Consider the following 14,875-nt stretch of genomic DNA (forward strand, 5'->3'; position numbering starts at 1 on the left):
GTGCTGAGCAACCACTAAATACTGTGATTATGTTGTTATTATAGGATTTAGCAGTGCTGAGCAACCACTAAATACTGTGATTATGTTGTTATTAGGATTTAGCGGTGCTGAGCAACCACTAAATACTGTGATTATGTTGTTATTAGGATTTAGCGGTGCTGAGCATGAGTCATTAATATTATTATTATTTAATTTTGCTGTGAAAACTTCACAAACAGAAGAATATGCACAGATATAATATAGTAAATAATGTTTGCAAAATAATAGTTACGTAGCAGAGATTTGAATATGTCAGTGTTTTCTGCTTCAAAGATGTAGCGAGGTAGTACGTTCCATTGCCTTGATGTTGATGGTATAAAGGAGTATTTGTAGGTGTCAGTGTTACAAAATGGTTCAATGAGTCTGAACATATGGCATGATCTGGCCTGTAGCTGGTACTGTGATGTCTGTAGATGAAACTCAGGTATGTATTCAGGTGGTAAATAGACATTTTGTTTAAGAATGTTGTATAGCATAGTTAAGGAGAGCTGTTCTCTTCGAGACTCTAGTGATTCCCACTTAAGTTCGTTAACCATCTGTGTTACACTAGCATGATAGGAGTATATACCTTTGACATATCGTGCAGCACGCCTCTGAACTTTTTCTAAAACGATCTTGTCAGTTGTTAAATGAGGGTTCCAGACTGTAGTTGCATATTCAAGTTTAGGGCGTACTAGGCTAAGGTAGGCTCTCTCTCTAAGGTGAATAGATGATGTCCTCAAGTTACGCTTTAGCAGACCAAGCATCTGATTTGCTTTGGAGGTGATAGATTGGATATGTAGGTGCCACTTCAAATCACTCTGAATAATGATGCCTAAATATTTGTAATGTTCAACAGGTGAGAGGAGATGATTGTGTAGTCTGTATGGAGTAATGCATGATTATGTTGTTATTAGGATTTAGCGGTGCTGAGCAACCACTAAATACTGTGAGTCATTTACATGAGGGATTGATTACGCAATCTTTTAGTAAAATCCGCATGGCGAAATCTCAGCCTTACTAAAAGATTCCGCCTTGAAACCAAGGGCATGTAACCTTTGTATAATGAGTAACTACTACACGAAAAGTCAGGCGAATTGTTGGAGTAGTTTGTTCCATCGCCCACCCATTTACAATGCATTAATTAAATTATTTATTCAAATGTGCATCGTTGTTTTTTCATTTTCTTCGTCAGGCATCGCATCCCATTGGAGCGATTTTCTTTCAACCATAAAGTCGTGTTGTAAAAAGGCTACGGCTATCAGGGGCTTTTTACACAATGTATCTGTACATTTAATTTCGCTAAGAGTTGTTCGTTGGTTTATGAGATCGCCTTTGTGAGTTGAAGATTCAAACTTGCCGCCATGATGTCGAGATGTGAGGCGCCCGCCTCAATTCCCAAACCCAAACCATAGATACATAGCCTATCTATGCCCAAACAGTGTGGAAGTGGTTAGCCATAGCAAGCTGGCTGATTTCATTGTGCTGTCAACTCTTGGTTCAATTGTGAGTCCAGTCACTGATTTGTTTTAAATTCGCCACGGTATGCCTCCACTGACTCGTTATAGCGTGACTCCGGCCCATGCAGGGCCGTACATAGCTATAGCCAGCTGTTTCATACCCGCTGTAGTGATATAGTTGGAAGTAACTTACTGCTACATTACCCGTGCACTTCTTTAATCCCGCCCCATGAAGCCCTTCAGTGCCTGTGAAACTTCAGTGTTCACTTAAAAAGCCAGCATCAGCACATTACCTTTCAGTAACCCACAATTATAGACCGAAACTCTTTAATGATAGCATGAATATACTGTAATAGTAAACAATTACATTATGATGATCCCATAAAATTTTTAAAATGACTACAATAGCACAAGAAGCCAGATACACTAGTGTTTGGCTATGAAGTACCACCAAGAGTTCATAATATAGTAGTGGGGTCTTGGTAGCTACCGGCACATATTAATTTTTCTTCACCATTTGTGTGATTTGTCCATTGACCATAAACTCACCCGCCAACAGTCACAACATCAGTATCCACCCTGCATATACAGAAAGGGATACAGTATGGTAAGGCACAGCAACTAAAACCATGTAATCATATAGTCAGACTAACATGTCAACAAACACTTAATTCCACTACAGTGGAACCTCGATTATCCGAACACCGATTAACCGAACTCTCGATTATCCGAACACCAAATCGACTGCTCGATTAGGGTATTTTGTCAAAAAGTGTATGCTTTATTAGAGTAGTTGAGCAAAGCTCAGTATATAAATGTACGGATGTTCGATCTTACGTACTTTCGATTATCTGAACACCCTTTCCCCCCAATTAGTTCGGATAATCGAGGTTCCACTGTATTATGATTATTGTGAAAGTGAGCATCCCACATAGCCATTCTCAAGATGTATTCAGCATACTGCAGCAGTTAATGACCAATTTTGGAATATATTACTTGACTTGTTTTGTGGTTCTCACCTACATTGTTGACATAACACTTTTGTTGCTGGGAGACATATAAACTAGGAGGGACTAATGGTTACAATTTGTAGTATTTCCAGTCCTGATTGTTTGAGAATAAGCACATTAGCTGCTATAAGCATGAAAAAAGCAAGACAGACTAAATTTTAACATGTAAACTCATTATGCACCTACCAATGTGTTCCCCCCTTGGATGTAATGCCTGTAAGTGGGGCTTTACAAGGCGAATTGACATGAAACTGCTGCTTCACTATTGGGGCATTTGACAATCATTCATTAAGCACCCAAATATTTTTTCTATGCTATGTCAAATCCCCCACATTGCAACTGGAGCCAATGGTGGGGATTTGACACAATAGGGTTGTCCTACCATGGGGCATTTAACATTCGGTTGTGCCCACTATAGCCCTATATATGCCCGAGGGGGAGGGGGGTTAGTAGGGCAATACATTGATATGTGCATTGTATATAATATGGTGTATCTACTGGGGTAAGTAGATTAAGCCTGTACCTTGCGGGCCTAAGCATGTATATGTTCCTCTCCTGCTTTAAAAATAATCTTTTATTGCCTGTCCCTAACTGGAGTTTGCCTGACACCTTCAACATCACAAAAAGCTGTCTAAAATGGTTAATTTAGCTTTGACTAATTGGTAAACTACAACACTCAACAATTATATCAGAGTATGTACCACTCTGCGTGGGCAGTTCAAAGGCACCGCCAGTGCCATAATTTGTATATTGCACTGCTGCAGACCGCAGCGAGTGCATTATAACTTATAACGCACTGGTTGCGGTTTTGTAGACCACAACGAGTGCATTATAAGTTATAATGCACCGACCGCAGTGCAATATACAGATATTGCACTGGCTGCGGTTTTGTGCAGCATAGCACAAGTGCCGGTGGCGAAGACCACTACGACACCTCACCTGATAGGTGGAAAGACACTTCACAGATCACTCGAATTCTTTTATAGCCTGACATGTAAAGGTCGATTGTGGGCCATAACGTCACCAATACGTATAATGTTTACAAGCAGCCAATGGCGATCGAAAAAGCCAACACGGGTGGCCACAACTCTAGTCTACATATATATAAACGTACTTATACACCTTACTAGTCTGGTGCCATCTTAGCCCAGATTAAACTGTAGTCCACTTCGACAATGACTCAATAAAACAAATATATTCTAAATAATACTAACCTTTACGTTCGATTGTGGTAACCAGTTTTGTCATGCCACTAGATTTGTGTTTAGCCAGTGTGAATGGTAAGAATTAGACTAGTATCGTTTAGTAGTTGGGTTTTGTTTACTTAAAACGTCTATTTAGCTACTTTTTTTCGCTCGAGGGAATCACTATGGCGATTAGTCTAGCGCTTAGTCTATATGGCGATTGAGTGATCACGCTGGCATGTTGAGCACTACATAATGAGAGTTGAACAGCGAATGCAGGTTAGTGATATAACCCATAGCGTACTAGCTTTCAATATCTCAGGTGGCTGCAGTACTGCAGAGTGAACGTCATCGCAACGTCCGGCTTGGTTACCCATAATCGATGTTAGAAACCTGGCCTTTATAAGTGTTACAACTGTCTTGTGAGACTCTCCCCACCTATTAGGTGAGTGGTACATAACAGTTATACAACGTGCACTCGTGCTCTGCCTGTATAAACGCACTTGCCTTCGGGCCTAACGGCCCTCAGGCTCGTGCGTTTATATCAGGCAGAGTACTCGTGGCCGTTGTATAACTATATAATACATAACTCTATATATCTGCCCAGATACTATATAGTAGGGTCCATGGTTGTCTCAGATCTGCTTATATTATTATCACATCAATCAACTGATGCATAGTAATTACGGCCTACTCTATGTACGCATTGAGCTGAGTCCTCAAAAATATTAACTCATTTGTAGCATTGATTTACCCGCTAATCATTCAAATGCCTGACACATTATTTATAGCCAAAGTTTTCACCATACATTATAGGATATAGCCTATTAACATTTCCTGAACTGTTGGTAGAAGCACTTGTTTGCTCTTGACATCTTTGTTGTCATCACCAACCATCTTGGTTGGTTGAAATGTTGAGAAAATATCCTCTTTCATTTTTAGCTGTTTTCTCAGGGTTCAGCTCAACTTGTTCGTGGTCTGACCCACGCAGCTAGAACAAGCCAGCTACGAGGCTCTGGCAAGGGAGTGTCACGTCCGCTCACGCTGTAGGTAGATCTGCGACCGCGGTCACAGTCTTGACCAATTTTCACCCTGACCTTTGACTTGCAGCATTTATCATCGTGACTTGAGCGTTTCTTGTTGAACTTTTGACCTCCACTTATTTCTCTATTTTCCTATGCGCACCTGCACTTGTAACCTAGTATGATACTTTCTTAGTGTGTGCTACCAGCAGCTGGGAGAGAAAAATCGTTATAATTACGGTGAAATGCCTGTTGGACCAATAAAACATCTTCTTGGAGATCCTTACTTCTTGAGAGTTACGTATAATTCCGTAAACTTGACAGTAGCTACATATAGTTTTCGATTGCGGGTTTCAATCTTCCATATCGTCTTGATCCTTGACCCACTGTAAGAGCTATTTTGTGGCCTTGACCGTTGACTTAGACTTTGACCGCGGTCGCAGTACGACCTACAGCAAGAGCCTGAGTGACACCCCCTTGCTCTGGCCTACATGCACAAGCATAGTATATAATCCCAGGAAGCCAGTGGCGGATCCAGGATGGGGCATTTGGGGCAAATGCCCCCCCCCCCCCCCTTTCAAGAAATTGCATACAAGATCGAGATACTCTAATAGAGCAGTCAATTACTCTAATAAAGCAGTCACAATGTTCATGAGGCAGTGTAGCTTACCTATGAAGCTATAAATAGGATTTTATTTTACATAACAGACGTGATATAGTTGGTAAGGATAACTAGCTATTATTGTCGTGACCTTTTTTTTTTTTTTTTTTTTGGTCTTCAACTGTTTTTCAGAAAGGTGCCCCCCCTCTTTCCAAACTCTGGATCCGCCCCTGGAAGCTACTATGGCATGGGAGATTCCTGTCTAAAAATACGACAGTAGTTATATAGCCGTTTACAATGACTTAACTATATACACAAACTTACCCGGGAAATTTGCTGGGAGAATAGTGTGATGCATTCAGTGCCGTCAGGTTTCATGTCATTCCGAGGCATACATTCAGCAACAACTCGCAGCTGATTCGGCTCCACTTGCCACGCACAGATTTCGACTACACTAGTTATATCACCAACCCACTGCTTCAGCAAGAAAAGTTAAGACTGTAGCCTCGACCTTATCTTGCGTGAAACATCATGCGAGATATCACGTGAGTCCTTGTGGGAATTTGAACATTATTTTCAGTTTGAATGAATTTTCTCTGAGCAAGTCACTTTTAGTAGTGCTTCTAAACACTGAACTTGGAAGCTTTTGCTACTAATTTAGCTAGCTAATCTGTTGCTGAAGCTGTTATTATGCATGCATCAAGGGGGAATCCAGAGTTTGAAAAGAGGGGGGAACCTTGCTGAAAAACAGCTGAAGACCAAAAAAAAAAAAAAGGTCACAACAATAATAGCTAGTTATCCTTTACCAAATATAGCACGTCTGTTATGTAAAATAAAATCCTATATATAGCTTCATAGGTAAGCTCTATACACTGCCTCATTAACATTGTGACTGCTTTATTAGAGTAATTGACTGCTCTATTAGAGTATCTCGATCTTGTATGCAATTTCTTGAAGGGGGGGGGGGGGGGGGGGGCATTTGCCCCATCCTGGATCCGCCATTGTGCATGCATGCAGTGTCTCCTATAGCACTAAGCGACCGCAGTAGTCATACCAACAGTGTGACCTTCACACTTCTGGATTTACAGTGTATGTAATATAATACCTAGCTGTATGTTCTCTAGTCAACAAAAAGTAGTGATATCCTGTACCAAAAACAGCCCAGCTGTGAAAAAAGGTGAGGCCAAGAATAGTGCAAAAAGATGGCCAAGTAGAAACCAATTGTAAATTTTTAGTTAAATTAATTTTGGTAACAATGCAGTGTAATATCTTTTATCATCTCAGTAGTATTGTTTATATTGCAAGCACACATGTACAGCTAGCTGGATGTGATAATGTGAAGCATATAGAAAATGAATGCACAAAAGTGCCTATACTGTAAATGCTTTCTTGTTTGATATCACGTCTTTTGGTTACTCCATGAACATGTAGTTGTGCATTCTTGGCCTCGCCTTTTTTACAGCTGGGCTGTTTTTGGCACAGGATTGTTTTTACTATTGTGGAGTACTAATTTGGAACAGCTTATTTTGTGGCATTGATCACCTATCAAATTTTAAGACATTGTTTAAAAGACTGTATTGTTAGTACTGTGTTATTGTTGTTTATTTGTTTGTTTGTAGCTAATTTTCATTTTGTTTTGTGTCATATTATGTATTTGTATTGTTACTTTTGTAGGGCACTACTGAAAAGCAGCTCTTTTTAGCTGATGTAATCTCCCTTTAATCATAAATCAGTTATCATGCGTGCATGCTTTTAAAAAGGACATGAGTGGTTTTGACACCTAGTTAGCTACATATCATAAAATTGCATGCATACTTTACAACATCATATAGTTGGTGCTTTATATTCATGAATCTAAATGCATACAATATTATAGTGTCAAGTTATCCATCAACATGGACCATCTAACTATGATTCCGCCCAGTACACATATGTTTAACTAGAGTGGCGAAGAAGAATTTTACAAGCTGAGTTTGCATATTTTTTGGTAGCATTCAGGGTATCATTGTACCTTATTTGTAATCATGATACCATTTCTGCTGATTAATAGCAACACTAGCTGACTTGCCATTGTAACGGACTTTGATCTGTCAAATTGTGAAACACTTAGTTCTGTTCACCTTGAACAACTTTTTATTGTTTGTCCTAACCTGATAAGGTTGAATTCAAAGCAAAAATTGTATGGGAAGTTTCAATGAATTACTTGCTATTGTTAGTTGTCAACAGAGTCAACGTATTAACACTGGTGGAAGTTACGGGAGATACTGAATGACTTGAAGTTGCAATAGATTTATGTTTACAAGCAAAATCTTTGAAATTGTACCAAATTTTTTTGCATTTAATTTGCAAATATCACATTTAGATCCAAGTGAGTGGTACGTATGTGAGCTTTTTCTGACCCTGATGATTACCACACACTGTTGGTATCTTATTTCCTGTCACTAGGCTGTATCAAAACTCCCCAACTGTGATACAGAATATATAATTTGTAAGGAACTCAAATGCTTGAATTTAGTGCTCCAATCATAACTACACCATTCTCAGCAAATATAAACGTAATTTACAGCGATATATATATATATATATATATATATATATATATAGAATCAATTACTTTCATATACCTTCAAGGATGCAATATCACTTCATGTTAAACTGGAGCATGTTTTTTGTTGTGGATTCACAAAGGAATGGCTGTTCCAATAGACTCTCCTCTGCTTTTAACATTATATGTCATTACATGTGACTTTTATCTATAAAGTTGAGTTCAGCTTAAAAGAAAAGGTTTTCCAATAGAAGGTTGTTCAATTGCAGAGGATTTGGTGCTGAACAATTGTTTACAATGCTAATCTAAAATTGTTAGTAGTCATTACAGATGTCATAATCATCTTTGTTGATATATACAACATATTTGGGGTTGTGTGAGTATGTTTATTTATTTATTAAGGCTTTACAGTACAAATGCTGAAGGTCTGTAGGACACCTGGTCCTACAGCCTGTTTAAAGTTGTATATGCGTGGCATAGATACATAATATTATTAAAGCGCACTGCATAGAGATTGTGTATATAGTTTGCAAGTATTATCCAACCTATGTCTATGAAGGTACTGGTGTAGGGAGGGAAAGCCAATTTGAAATTTATACTTATTATTATAAGCAGGAACCTATATTAAACACACCAATAAGTTTGGCAGCACAAAAGTAACAGCATTAAGTACAGCAAAATGTAATTCATCTCTCGGAAGGATTCACAGCAGGGGCGGAGAAAGTAGTTGATATGAGGGGGCTGGGCTGACCCAGACTTATCTCTGGTTTGGTAAGGTGAGACCAAAAAAAAAAAAGGTCACAACCAACTCACAATAGCTTTCCATCTCACCAGCTACGCATTTATAGCTGATAAACTACATTAAAATCCTTACATAGCTCGCTACATACTCATTGCTTGATTAGAGCGACTGCTCTATTAGAGAATCTCAATCTTTATCACAGTTTTCAGCCCCACTCCAAGAAGGATAATTTCGGTGTGATATTTCAGCCCCCTACCCCCCTTTCCACCGCCTATGATTTACAGAAGGAGCATGAGCACTCTTTGAGAGTTGAAATACTCTAATAGAGCAGTCAGCTAATTCTAACAGAGCAGTCAAGTATAATATTATACTCTACTAGAGCATTCTGTTGAAAATAACGAAATGATGCAATGTTGAATTTTAGGGTTTGGAAGGAATATTTGTATACCGTGTAGCATTAAAAAAATTAATGTCATAGTTTATCACTGGCAGAAATCGAGTGGTGACAAAAGTTGATGATATCAAAGTGAAGTGAAGGATTTGGATTGACTTCATGAAAAAGAGAATGATACAAAAAATCATAAGTGTACATTAATGGCAACATGTTAAGACGTGTTTTGTAGTCAGATAGATAAAGTTAACAATCATTTTGGTAGTTCAGTGCTTAATAATTCTTTCTAAAATGTAGATATCACAAAGATGATAAGGGTTCCATAAGGGAAGCAAAAAAGTAGCGCTAAGTACAGTTTTCTTTGTTGGCATAACAATTGTTTGGCTAAGTATATGTCTGAGTATATAGTCATAAACTTTAGCTGTAATGTGATTTTTCCATGATAAGTCAGTGGATAATGTTGCGATGATGAGTGTGAGTGGTGCACCAATGGACTAGGAGGTAGAGAATTTTACATTAAAGGTAAAATTTTATGAAATTTCTGATGTAAAAGAACTTCCAATTTCTGGATCAGACATACTGAAGTGTAAGAGAGTCAAATAACTCATGAATAAGTTTGTGGCATAGTATCATCAACAAATAAGTGCATTTGGAAGAATGAACTGATGAGAATATTAAGTACTAGAATTGCAATGCTGGTACTTGTACAGTGCCTTCAAGCTTCCTTGCTAGTTTGCATCTAAATGTATTGTTGATGAAACTGTTGTCACAGATGATAGTAGTCTTAAGTGACTTGGTTGGCAGAAAGGCTGTAATTGTCACTATCAAAGCCAAAATTAATATGTGGCCAAATTTTACAAAACCGATTCAAATCGCACATCAGGCAAAATCATACTAACAAGACCAGTGGATAGCTACACTATTATATTACTCTCAGTACTACTCAAACTACTCGAGGCTGGTTGTAACATATGCCTTTTCTGGGTGGGGTGGAGAGCTCAAATGGCAATTTCCGGCCTAGTGAAGGGTCTGACTTGGTAAAAATCAGTGGTATACTAATAATGTTGGTCAGACATTTTTTTCTATTGATTTTGCTACATATCAGCCACTAAGAAGCCAACACAGCCCTGTAATCTCCTGTCCCCGCCCTGCCACCCCCGCCCTCTTCCTCTTTTTGAGTATTCGTGGTACCACTTTGCTCATCCAATTGCTCAGATTTTCTATCTTATTTGGCAGGAAACTCTACAAGCAGCTACAAGTATACTGGAAGTGGGCTTGAAACTTCTAATGTGCGATTTGGAACACTTTTCAAGATCTAGTCACATAGTGGTTGATGGTTTTCACCTGTGTTGTATCTTTTGATCAGACCATAAAACACTACTGAGATATTAGTCTCAATGCAAGCCCAGGTTCAGCACCATCACTTAACAATTCTGTCTGCTCCTTACTTTGGGGATGGTTTACAGTATAGTGTTCTATTCCTAACATTTTACAAAATTAGTGCCTCTGTCTGATAACAATAACTGAGCAACACAGACAACTTTCATTCTGGTTGGGCGTAGCCATTTCACAAGTATAATATATAAGCTAGTCTTAAAGGCAATTTCCTCTAGAAGTAATGGGTAATTTCATTAAGTCTACCCTGACTATATAATATCTGTTAGTCTAATCTAGGTTCTCACTACCAGACACTAATTCAAGGTACAGGTTCCTTCTGCACGGTGTTTAGCACAACTCACATCAACAAATGGTTGACAGACTTTACACTGGGATTATAGGTAACTAACAGGTGACACACTTTCTCTGACAACAAAAACTGATCAGGACATCATCAGGTGCAACTAGCCTGATGTAAATAGTAGTAGTAATTACCTTCATACCAAGAACTAATTTCCATGACAATTTGCCATCTAAACATATTGACTTCTGATAGCTGTAACTTGCTCTGAAAGGTTCAGTGGTTGAGGTCAGATTTGAAGCTATGCTATAGAACACATCTCCTCTCAAAAGTGTGATATTAGATCTAGTAATAACTATATAGGAACTCTCTCAATGTTAATAATATCTACTCAATGGATTATACTGTGAGAATCATCATTAATCACATTATTATCACCAGAGCCGGTTTTAGAGGACTTGGATCTGTGCTGACTTGCTCCAGTACTCTCCATGTTTTACTTCCGACACAGACAACTCAAGTGATTTGGACTATCACTATATGTATAGCATCTTTGTTGTTCTGCTTTTGTTGGGTGCTTCCTTCTCTGACTTATTCTTGGCTTCCTGTATATGCCAGCTTTGAGATGTTGAAAATGAAAAATGACTTGTTAAGGTGTGTCTGCCTATGGTCTCTCAGTTTTCATCAAACACTACTGCTTGAGCTCATTAAACTTTATTTTCTGTTCCTCTTGCTTTGGGAATGAACGACTAACATAACCAGTGAGAGATGTTTCTTATACAAGAAGGTCTGCTTTACGGTTTGATGGAATCACCTGCTGTCACTGGTGCTCAGAATTACAAAGTTATAGAATTGTGTTTACAAGTAGCCAACCCAGTCTTGAACACTAGTTCTTCTAATCAATCTACAAAGTCTAAAACAGGCTAGTTGGAAATATAGCACAAGTTACCTAAGTCTGGTTACCTGGATCTAGCCTTTCCTCAGTGCCTTAGTAGCAGCTTGGTACCCTCTGATTGTAACAGTTTCCATTCTCGTGCTACTTTTCCTCAGCCAGCTGTATAATTGATTTTTCAGGTGTTCATTAATTCCATCTGGTAAGGTCATTGGCCAGTCTCTGAATGTTATCTTTGCATCCTTAGAATCTATGTGTGGCATCTTTCTTCAATGAGTAGTACAACAAGCCTGACTTTCATTAGTTATAGCGCTAGCTATATAGTTGGTTCAGGCTTGCTACTGCTAGTTTCAGCATTGATCTGCTAACAGAAAGGACAATATTGGTTACCTGATAGTACACTAGATTGACACTTAAGAGATACATTGATAATTAAGCTGTTTCAAAATGCCTCTGAGAGTGATTAACAATTAAGTTATGATCAGTAGAAAACCAACAGACACGTTTCGTGATTTGTGTAATTGTTTCACTGACTGAGTAGAATATTTAGTCACTCACCATTGTCAAATGTATGTAGCAATCAAGTCACCTACTCTCAGTGAGGGAAACTGAAGAGATAGTTGGTTTAACAGCTGAACTTACACAGTTTTGTACCTTACTTCAAAAGGAGAACAGGAAGTTGCTCTAAATGTAGAGCTAAAATCAAGCAGGCATCAGTGAAGTAATTCAATTTAAGGCTGGGCTCAGTAAGGTCAATACGAGGGTATACTATTTATTTATTTATTTATTTTAAGGCTTTACAGCACAAGTGCCGAAGGTTTTTAGGACACCTGGTCCTACAGCTTGTTTAAAGTTGTTATATAAAGTATGTTTGAAAAGGAAAATGCTAGTAGGAAAACTGTCAGCAACTGATAGAGTACGACAATAATTACCAGAGAGATGTATGCAACTACTCAAAGAACAGTTACAAATGAGGTAACAGATTGAAATTATAAAGTCTGCTAGTAAAACTACAAAGTTATTAGCTATTAAGAATATGCCTGCTGAAATAGTTAAATCTTTTTCTACAGGTACTACAAGGCCTGATGTTTCATGTTCTCACTTTATCATTTCGAGGGCTTCAACATTGTCAGACAGGTAATGTATTTGTAAGAATAACAACATCAGCTGATTTTTCACCTTTATAATGTTTGCTACAGCAGCACTACCTGTTAAGTTTACCTTTACAAAGTGTGATAACAACAAGCAATTACCCTTTCAAATATAGACAGTACTGCAGCACTGTTTATGGGAAATTAGTTGGCAGTAGCAACAATGACTCAACCATTATGACTAGCCATATATGCCCAGGGGCAGATTCAGAGTTTGGAAAGGGGGAGTGCACTTCGCTGAAAAATTGAAGAGCAAAAAAAAAAAAAGTCACAGCAATAATGGCTACCCTTTACTAAATGTGTTTACTATAAGTATATAAAGATCCTTATTCATAGCTTCATAGTTAAGCTACACTGCCTCATGAACACTGTGACTGCTTTATTAGAGTGACTGCTCTATTAGAGTATCTCAATCTTTTATGCAATTTTTTTTGAAAGGGATGAGGGGAGGCACATGCCCCCTGTGCTCCCCCCCCCCCCCCCCCCCCTGGATCCGCCACTGATGCCTCCTACAAGTCAGGTAAGTCAAGGCCACTTGCCTACTGCTGTATACTATATGTCTCCAGGCAAGCCTTCTGAGTAACCCAAAGGAAAAGCTTCTAATCTCCTACATGCACCAAACTGTGTAAAGTGTTCATACACTAACAAAATCTAGAATATGTTTAGGGCTATTTTGTTCAACAAGCTTCATAGCCAGAGCAAAGTGTTTCCTAAAGCTGTCAACTCAGTTTAGACATAATACCATACCCTGTACAATCTCATATAATGTATCCATGGTATACTTTATAGTGCAATCTCATTATACATTTATTGCAGTTTACATCTAGACAATTAAGTATCATTACATCTGTGTATATCTCTAACAAGTTTCAATGATTAACTATACCTTTTCATGGCTACAGTCAATTTCAGGTTGCTTACAAATGTAATCGAACAATTTGCACACGCGATTGCTCAAACACGTGAGCTGCTTCCTTTCAACCAAGTCCTTTTCACTAGCACAACTACATGTATTATTCATTTTCTAAGATCGTTAGACAATGCCAGGGGCATACTGAGGTAGTTGTTCAATACATTAAAATGCTGCACATAAGCATGATCATTTTTGATCATGTTCAAAAATCACGTGTGCGAATTGTTTGATTGCATTCGCAAGCAACCTGAAATCATAGCACTGCATTAAAAACACATTCTGTTAGATTCTGTACATCCTATATTTCAAGATTACCAAAACTACAAGATCTCATAAGTTTGCAACTCATAAAATAGCTACATGCATTGTATATCATTTTATTATACAACATATACATTCAACTATTCAATGGCAGACCATATAGTATAGATAGAATTTGCATGTTTCATGGCAACAAATAAATTGAATCATTACATAATTGAAAAAGTAGCTCACTTAATGTGCATATAGCTATAGTAGTCAATTATATCAAGATGATGACGGCCCGAATGCACTTCCTGTTATTGAACAATACAAGATCTTGATGATTCTTCAGAACCCTTAAATGTATCTCCACCTGATTCTTGTTTGGCTTTTTTTACAATCTGTCATAATAAAAACATCCTATATAGCAGCTAGTTGCATAGCTATAGCTACTTCTACTGAGTCATGCATACATCAACCATGCACTGAGGTCCCCAGATAATGCACACTTGCATGCATATGGCCATGTTTGCAGGTTACATACTAGCATGTCAGTATGTTTAGCTACTCACGTCATTGATTTTAGGACGATTCCCTTTGTAAATCTTCTGACCGTTCACATGCACCTTAAAAGTATCTGTCATTGCTATTGGAAAAGATACGCAGAATAAATATATTGCTGGGCAGGCAGTACAGCTGCTATGCCCAAACGATGTGGTTATCTTACCGTAAGGCTACTACAATGAGATAACTTGTTTCTCATCAACCGCCCGCATCAAATTTTCTTGTGTACATGTGAACTCATTATTGCAGATTCAGACATTACTCGTGAGTTTTTTCACTACTGTGCTGGTTCCAATGCTTTCTAGAGCATCAACAACCACTGAGGCACCATCAGTGAGTGCTATATGAGAATATTAGCATTAGTACCGTGACCTACCCTATGTCTACCCATGGGTTATCATCTCTAAGAGTCATAGTAGCTCTAGTGTTTCTTTTGTTACAAGCCTGCAGCAGCCCCTCCC

Source organism: Dysidea avara, chromosome 11 (assembly GCF_963678975.1).
Source record: "Dysidea avara chromosome 11, odDysAvar1.4, whole genome shotgun sequence".
Classification (NCBI taxonomy): domain Eukaryota; kingdom Metazoa; phylum Porifera; class Demospongiae; order Dictyoceratida; family Dysideidae; genus Dysidea; species Dysidea avara.